Below are 10530 nucleotides of genomic sequence, written 5' to 3'. Positions count from 1 at the left end.
TCAGAACAGATGGCCCGTCTGGTCCAGCCGACCCGATTCCTCTGGGAACTCGACTAGCAAGACCTGACCTTGCAGCTCTTTTTTTCAGCCTGTCCTACCCCACAGGGTTGCTGTGAAGATAAAATGGGGACGAGGAGAATTGCAGAGGCTGCCTTGGGCTCCATGGAGAGAAAGAGGGGTGTAAATGCAATGGTGCATAATAAATGCACAAATTAAGATATGCTTTATTTATATTTTAGGTGTGAGCCCTCTTCACACCCTAAAGCAGCTGGTGGGGGACCAGTGGTGCCTTTGGGGTGTTGTTAGACGTGAAGCTCTCTCAGCCCCATCCAGCTGGGCTCATGGTCAGGGGGATGATGGGAGTTGTAGTCCATCAGCGTCTGGAGGAAGGGGCTACAGATTCCCCCCTCCTCACCCTAAGTCATTGATTCAACTTCATTGTTCTGAGCAGATTTAATCACATTAAACCCTAGGACCCTTCACTTGAAGGCTTTAAAAGAGGACTGGTCAAATTCATGGGCTATCAGTGGCTACTCTCCCCATATGAACCTCCTCGGACCCTGAGATCATCAACCAAAGCCCTTCTCCATTTGCCTCCTCCATGAGAAGTCCAGAGGGTGGCAACACGAGAACGGGGCCTTCTCTGCAGTGGCTCCGTTTGTGGACTGCTCTCCCTAGGGAAGCCTGCTTGGCGCCTTCACTGTAAAAACCTTCCTCTTCAACCAGGTCTTTGGCTGATTCATATCCTACAGCCTTTTATATGCGTTTGATGGAGGGGGAATTATTACTTTGTTTTCGGTTTCTTATTTTTACTATGTCTTTTATGTTTTTATCTTGTGTTTTTGTGCTGTGAACCACCCAGGGATCTTCGGGTGAAGGTGGTTTATAAACTTAGCAAATAGTAACAACAAATAATAGCAGGGATCGTAGGTTCCATCGACAAATCTGCGGCCTCGTTGCAGGCGGCAGAAAGGGGGTAGTGTTGTGAACAGTTCTCTGCTGGGTCAGACTAAAGCTTGCGTCTTCAACGATCCTGTTCTTACATTCCCCAAACAAGCCCCTGTGTTGCAAAGAGAACGTCAGCAATGTCTAGGCAACACGATGACCATGTACAGACGCAATAAACAATATTTTATAGAATTCCTTCAAACCATAACAAGTCCAAAATGAAATCTTTAGTCTCAAAGTCTCTGGAAATCTTTAAATGAAGCGAGGGACCAGACTTTGTGCGATGAAAGACAAGCTGTGAAGCTTTGTGTATTCTGCAAATATGACGTCCAACACTGAACAGTCATTCCGGATATTGACTACCGTTTCGTAGAATTCTTCGTCAGCGTGGTAGGAGGATATAGAATTGCTTCACAAACCCATCTTATTTCGAATGAATGTATGTAAATGAAAATATCAAATGCTGTGGGACAGTGCTCATGTAATAATGTAGTCACACTGTTCCACAGCATTTGATATTTTCATTTTCATTTACACACATTCATTCGAAATAAGATGTGTGCTCTCCCGACTTGAGATTCCCAGCGATATTGCCTGAGACACAGCCATTGTGGATATTAACCATTGATAGCTCTTTCCTCTGTGGATTTGCATAAACACATAAGAATGGGAGTTCAGTTGATAAGAGCACGGGACTCAGGGTCGTGAATTCGAGTCCCGTGTTGGGCAAAAGATTCCTGCATTGCAGGGGGTTGGAGACAGATGCTTATGGTTCCTTTCAACTCAACAATTATACCGTTCTATGCTGTGGGTTAAACCTAGGACTTGCCGATCAGAAGGTCGGCGATTCGAATCTCTGCGACGGGGTGAGCTCCCGTTGCTCGGTCCCTGCTCCTGCCAACCTAGCAGTTCGAAAGCACATCAAAGTAGATAAATGGGTACTTCCCTAGGGATGTGGGTGGCGCTGTGGGTTAAACCATAGAGCCTAGGACTTGCTGATCAGAAGGTTGGGGGTTCGAATCCCCGCGACGGGGTGAGCTCCTGTTGCTCGGTTCCTGCTCCTGCCCACCTAGCAGTTCGAAAGCACATCAAAGTGCAAGTAGATAAATAGGTACCGCTCCGGCGGGAAGGTAAACGGCGTTTCCGTGTGCTGCTCTGGTTCGCCAGAAGCTGCTTAGTCATGCTGGCCACATAACCCGGAAGCTGTATGGCGGCTCCCTCGGCCAATAAAGCGAGATGACCACCGCAACCCCAGAATCGGTCACGACTGGACCTAATGGTCAGGGGTCCCTTTAAATTTTATAAGGAGTGCCTTCCATCAGCTTCAACTGGTGGCCCAGCGACGCCCCTATCCAGACAGGGGTAGCCTAACTACTGTCCTCTATGCTCTGGTAACTTCAAGGTTAGATTACTGCAATGCGTTATACGTAGGAAGACAGTTTGGAAACTTCAGTTAGTGCCAAATTCAGCGGCCAGGTTGCTCACCCGAGCAAGTCTGAGCATATTACACCGATCCTGGTCCCGCTGCACTGGCTACCAATTAGTTTCTGGGCCCAATTAAAATGCTGGTTTTGAGCTATAAAGCCTTAAACGACCCAGGACCGCAATACCTCAAGGACTGCCTCTTTCCATATGAACCTACCCGGACCCTCCGATTATCTTCTGAGGCCCTCCTTTTTGGTACATCAATCACAGATAACCAGTGATGTGATATGTAGCAATCCCGCACAACTGCAACGCGGAGGAATGAAACTCCCAACACTCCTTCGTGTGCCTCCTCGAGAGGTGCAGAGGGTGGCGACACGAGAGCGGGGACTTCTCTGCAGTGGCTCCCCGTCTGTGGAATGCTCTCCCCAGGGAAGTTCGCCTGGCGCTTCCATTATACACCTTTAGGGGCCAGGCAACAACGTTCCTTTTTCAACCAGGCCTTTGAGTGACCAACACCCTTTTAGAATGTGGCTGTTTTTTGGGGGGGGCGGTGTTACTGGGTTATTGCTTTTATTTTGATTTTATGTATTGTGATCTTTTCTGTGAACCGCCTTGAGACGGTATATAGGGTGGTTTATAAATTCAATAAATAAAATAAATAAATAAAGGAGAGCTTGCTTGCCGCATCAGGCCCAAAGGGGCACATCTGGTCCAGCACCCTCTTCTCACAGGAGCTGCCCAGATGCTCCTGAAATTCAGAGACATGTTACCTCCATTACTCAAAGTGGTAGCTGTTGCTGTTGATGGGATCGCCTATACATGGGGGGGGGGCACGGCAGCGTGTGGAACCACCCAATTTTTAATTATTATTCTTACCTGTCAGGGTATTTTGCATGAGCACTGTCAGTTTCCTTCTGTGAAATATTTATTCTGCGCTCCCTGGCTCCCCAAGAGCTTGAGGGACAACCAGGGCTGGTCTACTTTGCCGGACTGTCGGGAAGATGAAATTGGCGAGGGAGCAGAAGGTCAACGTCCCCTTCCCTTCGCTCTTCGGACGAAAACCAGCAATCGTGAAAATTGTGGCAACACAAGAACAGGCCTGTTTGGTGGTGGCTCCATGTTTGTGCAATGCTCTCTCCAGGGACGCTCTCGCCTGAAGCCATCACAATATCGCTTTAGGCACCAAGCAAAGCCTTTCCTCTATAACCAGGACTTTGGCCTTTTAACTACCTGTGGCCTTTTAGAACTGGGTGTGAAGTTTTTAATGTGTTTCCTTCCCTGCCCTACGGTTTTAATGCATCTATGTGGGTTTCATTTTTTTTGCAATTTGTGTTGCGTTGCAGTAAGTCCTGCAGCAGCAGCTGGTGGTGCTTCCATGCTGCTGGGGGAGAGACTTGCCATCATTTCCCTCCCGGACATTTGCCTTCTGCTGCCATCAGCCTCCTCTAGAGTAGGGCTAGGGGAGCCCGCTGCATGTCCCGTAGCTCTCCCCTCTGCACTGCATTAAAGCAAAACTCCTTGGTTTGCAAGACCCTTAACGAAACCTTTAAAGTCGGTTAACTCTTTGTTTTGCTTTGTGTTTGTAAGCCTAGATTGTTCTTGTAATACTGAATTTATTCTGTGTTTCCCAAACTGTTGATTCCTGGTCATTTCTGAATAGGCTGACATGCAATGCATTTCGTATAATTTGATGTGGGTTTTTTTGGCTGCAAGCCACTTCAGACACAGCCGATTGTGGGCAGTGGCGTAGCGTGGGTTGTCAGCACCCGGGGCAAGGCAAGTAATTTGTGCCCCCTAACCCGTGGATTTGCGCCCCCTAACCCTAACCCCCAGATGTTGCGCCCGGTGCGGCCGACCCCCCCTGCACCCCCCACGCTACGCCACTGATTGTGGGGAAAGCAAGTAAATTCAACCAACCCATTTAATAAATGATAAAATCATATATATTTTTTAAAAAATCAACAGCCGACACAGCAGAGCTCCAGACCAAGAACACACTTTATTCCAGGGTTACAACCACCATTTCACCATTTCCCGAGCTAGCCACAGAACCACACGGATGGCTCAAGTGCCGTTAACGTCCCCCTTTTCCAAAAAAATTCTACAAGCCTATTTTTTTTTCTTCTTCCAAGACGACGGTCACTACTAACACGACATTTACCAAGAAGGAAACCCAACAGCGCTTTTCTAGCACCACTTTGCAGGTGGGACGTGATCATTATCATCATCATCATCATCATTAATCATCACCATTATTATTATTATTATTCATTCTGTTGCTGCACCTGCGGAGAAAAACTGTCAAGCATTGGGAGAGGTTTAGAAGAAAGGGGTGGGTGGGGGGGTGCCGCCCCCCCTCCCCAGGCCCTCTGCTGGCCACAATCTGTGGAGTTTGTACCTGAGAAAGAGTTTTATTTTTTATTTTTTTAATTATTATAATATTTTATTTTTAAGTCTTCGACAAACCACACACGCCCACGCACGCACACCCACGGAAGCAAAATTACAGGCGGCAGGACTGCGGAGGAAGGGGGGGGGGAAAGGTTATTCACAGCGGAGGGGGGAGAGAAGCAAGCTCCAGACATCTCTAATGCACTAACATCGCACACATTTCTTCTTCTTCGTGCGAATTCACCACTGAGCACCATTTTTTATTTTGACGTTCTCCCCCTTACAGACACAACACCCCAACCCACCCCAACCCGAGAAAGAGAGAGAGAAAGAGAGAGAGAGAAATCATATAAACTGCTCCGAGAGAGAGTCAGGGCAAGAGGAAGCATTGGAGAGAGAGAGTTTGTGCTTGGAAGTCAGTAGGAAGGGCGGCGGGCAGGTGGGCAGTCGGCTTACGGACCACCTGCCCGGCCTCCCCGGGGTTGTAGTCAGAGACGCAGCAGGTTTTGATCCTGCCAGACTCTGGGTCCTGAGGAAGGTTTTCTATCTTTATTTATTTTTGCCTGAAAACATTTGTAAACTCTTGAGTAGCACTTGAGGCCAGGCTGGTCCCCATGGGCATGGGGTAGGGGGCCCGTGCGGGCAAGGCGAGAGAAACGCCCGTCCGAACCGAGGACGGGCGCGAGACAAAAAAAAATAAGGGTTTTTTGGGGGGGAGCAGACACTGGCAAAGATTTCGGAGGAGCTGGCATGGTGGAGGGTTTTCTGCGTGGGGCCGGATTCTGCACCCCACTGTCCCCTGCTTTGAGAAAACCAGAGTTCTCGACACCTGAGGCTCTCTATGGCACGGGCGATGCGCCAACCAGAGGGCCCTGAACGTCAAAGTTTCCTAGCCAGGGCTTTGCCCCGAGACACGTGACGAAAGACATGAGTAGCTTGAGGCATGGGCAGAGTGCTTTCTGTGCCACATTGGGTGAGGAAGTGAGGCAGGGCTTCCGGGTAGAAATCAAGTGTTTGTCAAGTCCCAAAACCTCTCCGTATGAAATTTGGCACAGCTCCCTGTTTCTGGGAAGGAAATAGCAGGTGGGACTCGGGTTCAAGATCCCAGTGGTGCAACTCCATCCCAGAAGAACGTGGGCTGAAATGGAATACGTACTTCACAGCCATCTCCCTGGTTGAGCTTGGGCAGGAGATTTTCCCAGCACAACCTGGAGGTTTAAACCTGCAACCTTCTGCACTCAAAGCCTTCCCTCTGAGCTCCTGCTCTGCATGCAGAAGGCCGTAACGGTCACTGCAGCACATGCAATTTGTGCAACCGCGTCATCTCTGGATTTCTCACCGACACTGGGGGAAACCAGAAGGACTGCCAATTCTTCAACCGGCTGTCACAGTGGCACCTTTATGGGGCAGCGCGATACGGGGATTGGCTCTCCACGCTCGGAACAAATTCTGGCGTCTAAACGAACACGGGCAATGGCCTGATCCCAGGTCAAGCTATGGGCACATCTAGGCTGGCGCAGCTCTTGTAGGAACACACGCAAGAAGGAAGTTGCCTTGTATCAGACCATTGGTCCATCTAGACCAGTACTGTCCACACTGATTGGCAGCTGCTCTCCAGGGATTTCAGCCTCTCCCTACCTGAAGATGCTTTTGGGGACTGAACCAGGCAACCTTCTGCACGCAGGGCAAATATTCTATCCCTCAGCTAGGACCCTCTCCAGAGACTTCCCCATCACCTGCCATCGAGTCCTTTTTTAAATGGAGAGCACCAGAGCTTGAACTTTGGCATGCAGACCAGGCACAGAGGAGCATGTGGGGGCAGCGATGGGGGAATCGGACCCACAGGAGAGGATCTTGGTGACTCCACAACTGCCCCCCACGGGGCTGCGTCACGAAGGGTCCACGGACCCCAGCATCCCCACAGAGGCTGCAAAGACCCTGGGATGCATCTCTCAGGCGTGGCTCCACCACTCCCATTGCAACCTCGGGAGTGGAGGCCTTTGGGCTGTTTGGGCAGCAAGGTCCATCCCCAGAATAGCAGAACTTTAGAGTTGGAAGGGACCCCAGTGGTCATCTAGTCCAACCCCCTTTCAATGCAGGAATCGCAATGCAACAGGGAAGCGGACAGCTGCAGAGACTGCAACCTGGCTTTGCACATGCACTAGCCAGGTGAATGAAATCCAGAGCAGCAATCAAAGGGGACTCAAATGCAAATCCTGGCCAAGACAAGTCAATAATAATAATAATAATAATAATAATAATAATAATAATAATAATAATAATAATTTATTATTTATACCCCACCCATCTGGCTGGGTTTCCCTAGCCACTCTGGGCGGCTTCCAACAGAACATTAAAATACAATAACCTATTAAACATTAAAAGCTTCCCTAAACAGGGCTGCACAATTCAAAGTATTGGTGCTGACTTTTAAAGCCCTAAACGGCCTCGGTCCAGTATACCTGAAGGAGCGTCTCCACCCCCATCGTTCTACCTGGACCCTGAGGTCCAGCTCCAAGGGCCTTCTGGCAGTTCCCTCACTGCGAGAAGTCAAGTTACAGGGAACCAGGCAGAGGACCTTCTCAGTGGTGGCACCCGCCCTGTGGAACTCCCTCCCACCAGATGTCAAAGAGAAGAACAACTACTAGACTTTTAGAAGACATCTGAAGGCAGCCCTGTTTAGGGAAGCTTTTAGTGCTTAACAGACTATTGTATTTTAATACTTTGTTAGAAGCCGCCCAGAGTGGCTGAGGAAACCCAGCCAGATGGGTGGGGTATAAATAAATAAATTATTATTATTATTATTATTATTATTATTATTATTATTATTATTATTATTATTATTATTTCCTACCTCACAGGGTTGTTGTGCGGCGATAAAACAGGAGAAAGAAGAACCACACATGCCGTCGCAAAACTCCTGGGGTGGAAGGCGAGATAATCACTTGGCAAATCCAGAGCTCTCTTGCAGAGAGCCAGGACAAAGCAGAGCAGTCACCTTTAAACCTGCAAGTAACATTCAGACAATCTAGCATCCGAATGATATTTTGCAGTTTACCTGAATGGCACGTTCATCAAAAATATCTCCATCCTCGGAGGCTTTTAAGCAGAGGTCAGGTGGCCATCTGTCAGGGATGCTTTAGCTGAGATTCCTTCCTGCATTGCAGCGGGTTGGACTAGATGACCACTGGGGTCCCTTCGAACTCCCAAGATTCTACGGTTCTGTGATTTCTGGTGGTGTCCAGATGAGGATAAAGGGATTGCCCCAAGCGCAGCAGTGGTCCTTTGGGAGTTCCTAGAGCTCTGGGAATGCGAGGGGGCTTTCTAAGATTAGCAAATATAATTAGCAAAACTCTCTGTGTCTAAAATAAACGCGGAATGAAGATTGCTCTAGGGAAGGGATTTTTTTGTATATAAAAAAAACCAGCCCTGAAAACTAGGCTCAGCTGTTTTGAGGGGTGCAGAGAGACGAGAAGAGGCCTGGGATCCTGCAAAGGCAACGATCGGTGGCTGAATTTCAGCCACAGATAAGGCCTAGCCTCTGCTTTCAGTGCCAGGGTTCAACAATTGTGCTCCTGCCCCCATAATACGTTTCTGAGCTGCCAGTCAGTGCAGGCTATACTGAGGCAGATGGCCTCGAGGTCTGACTCAGTATAGGGCAGCTTCCTTTGTTCACACATAAATGAGACCCGAGCAGAAAAATGTCCTGGTGGATTCTGCCTCATGGGGCTGGAAGGGACACCAAAGCTCATCTAGCCCAACCCCTTGCTATGCATGTTCATTCGCATTTGCGCATGGTGTTTCTGGGTGCCCTAGTGCCTTGCAGAGAGTAACAGAGTGAGGCAGCTGTGGACGGCAACGGCTTCTGCCTTTCCTTACCCTCCCAGCTGCCCAAAAGTTGCTCATCCATTGGCGCAATTTATCCCTGAAGACAGGCTCCTGAATTGCAGGCGGACGCCTCCTCAAGTGCCGTGCTTGAGGGAGATTCCTGCCTTGCAGCGGGTTGGACTAGATGACCGTCAGAACCCCCAGCCAACTCTACCATTCTATGTTCCCTGCAGAGGGAGAAGCTTTTTGGAGAAAGCCCATTCGCCAGGCGGGTGGCAGGTCCTGTACAATTTGTAAACCAGACCAACGGCAAGCGGCTGATTCCATGAATGGCATTTTCCTGCAACATTCCCCAACTTGGCGCCCTCCAGGTGTTGTGGACTACAACTCCCAGTTCTCTGGGCACCACCTGGGAAAACAACTGCTGGAGCTTTTGCTCCCCGCGGAGGTTTCCACACTCCAGCCAGTTGCACACATAAAGTTTAAATCATGCCCCACGCACTTTGCAATAATGATTCCTGCATTGCTGGGGTTGGACTAGATGAGCCCTGGGTCCCTCCCTACTCTACAGTTCTGATTCTATAAATGCGAACGTAACACTTAATGCCGGTCAGAATGTCCATTTGGCTGGCAAATGCTGTGCTCTCCCCTAACCAGAAACATGCACAAATTTAACAAGCGTGCCCAAAGAGGTCCAAAATGTGGTTTACAATGCCTTCCAGGCGTTAAAGTCAAGTTTCAACTCCAATTTCCTCATCTAGGCCTGCCTTCCCCTAAGCAGCCTCTCCCCCCAGGCATATAACCTCCACATGCTGTATGTACAGCAGACCACAATTCCCATCAGCTCCAGCCAGCTGCCCTAGAATAAAACTACAATTCCCAGAGTTCCTTGCTGGAGGGAGTAACCCTTTCATAAGTCACCTTAAATGTGCAGCGCAGGGAACGCCTGTATTTGGGGATGGGAAAGGGAAGCTGGAGTTTTGCGATCTGTAAGGCTAAACTGGGTTAATTGCCACGGCTTGGGAATCACAGTTCTGCAAAGCTCCAAGCAAGACTCAGCAGAAATGGATTTGTATCCTCAGATAACTAGAATCCCTGGAGTTTACAGCAGAGGGGATGTAGATCAGGGACAGAACACCTGCTCTGCATGCAGAAGGTCTCGGTTTTAATCCCTGGAAACTGGGCTGGGAGAGAGAAACATGTGTCCGAATCGGGAATCCAGACTCATGAGGACTGGGGTCTTGACTTATTTTTAAAAGAGAGGCCACAGTTCAGTGGCAGAACAGCTGCTTTGCATGCAGAAGGTCTCAGGTTCCATCCACAGCAGGGCTAGGGGACGTCCCCTGCCTGTCACCCAGGAGAGCTGTTGCCAGTCAGTGTCGGCAGTATTCAGCTAGGGTCTGTATTGGCAGTCAGCGTCGGCAGTATTGACCAAGGGTCTGACTCAGCGCAAAGCAGTTCCCTAGATGTTCCTCCCTACGGAGGGACTTCAGCCGGGGCTACGGGTGCTGCTGTGTGCCCATCTTTCCCCAGCGACCACAGGACAAATCTGGCTGTCCCAAAAAGGCACCGAAAAATGCCAGTGTTGGAGGCACGCTTCCCTGCCAAGAAACCTGCCTTCCCTCCCCAGGTGGAAGGGGCAGGACCTGCTTTGCTACTTCCACTGGGAGCAGTTGCCAAAGGGCACCTCCTTCCACCTCGCTGCCTAACCACAGCCCATCGCCGTGTCTCCCAGGCAGCTTTCAAGGCTCCCTTGCCAGCCGTACCCTCCTTGCAACGAGCCGGCCATGCCTTGAGCTCCTTGCCCACCAGAGCCAGTGGGATTTCCCTGCCCTGAGCTGGGAAGGCGCTGGTAACACAGAGAGACCCAACCCAGGCAGAAAACCTCCTTGCTGCTAGCCAGCCACCGAGACGTCGACTGCCCTCCTTTCCGCC

Source organism: Podarcis melisellensis (genome assembly GCF_964234715.1).
Source record: "Podarcis melisellensis genome assembly, chromosome: 6".
NCBI lineage: Eukaryota > Metazoa > Chordata > Lepidosauria > Squamata > Lacertidae > Podarcis > Podarcis melisellensis.
This window is presented reverse-complemented; position numbering follows the sequence as displayed.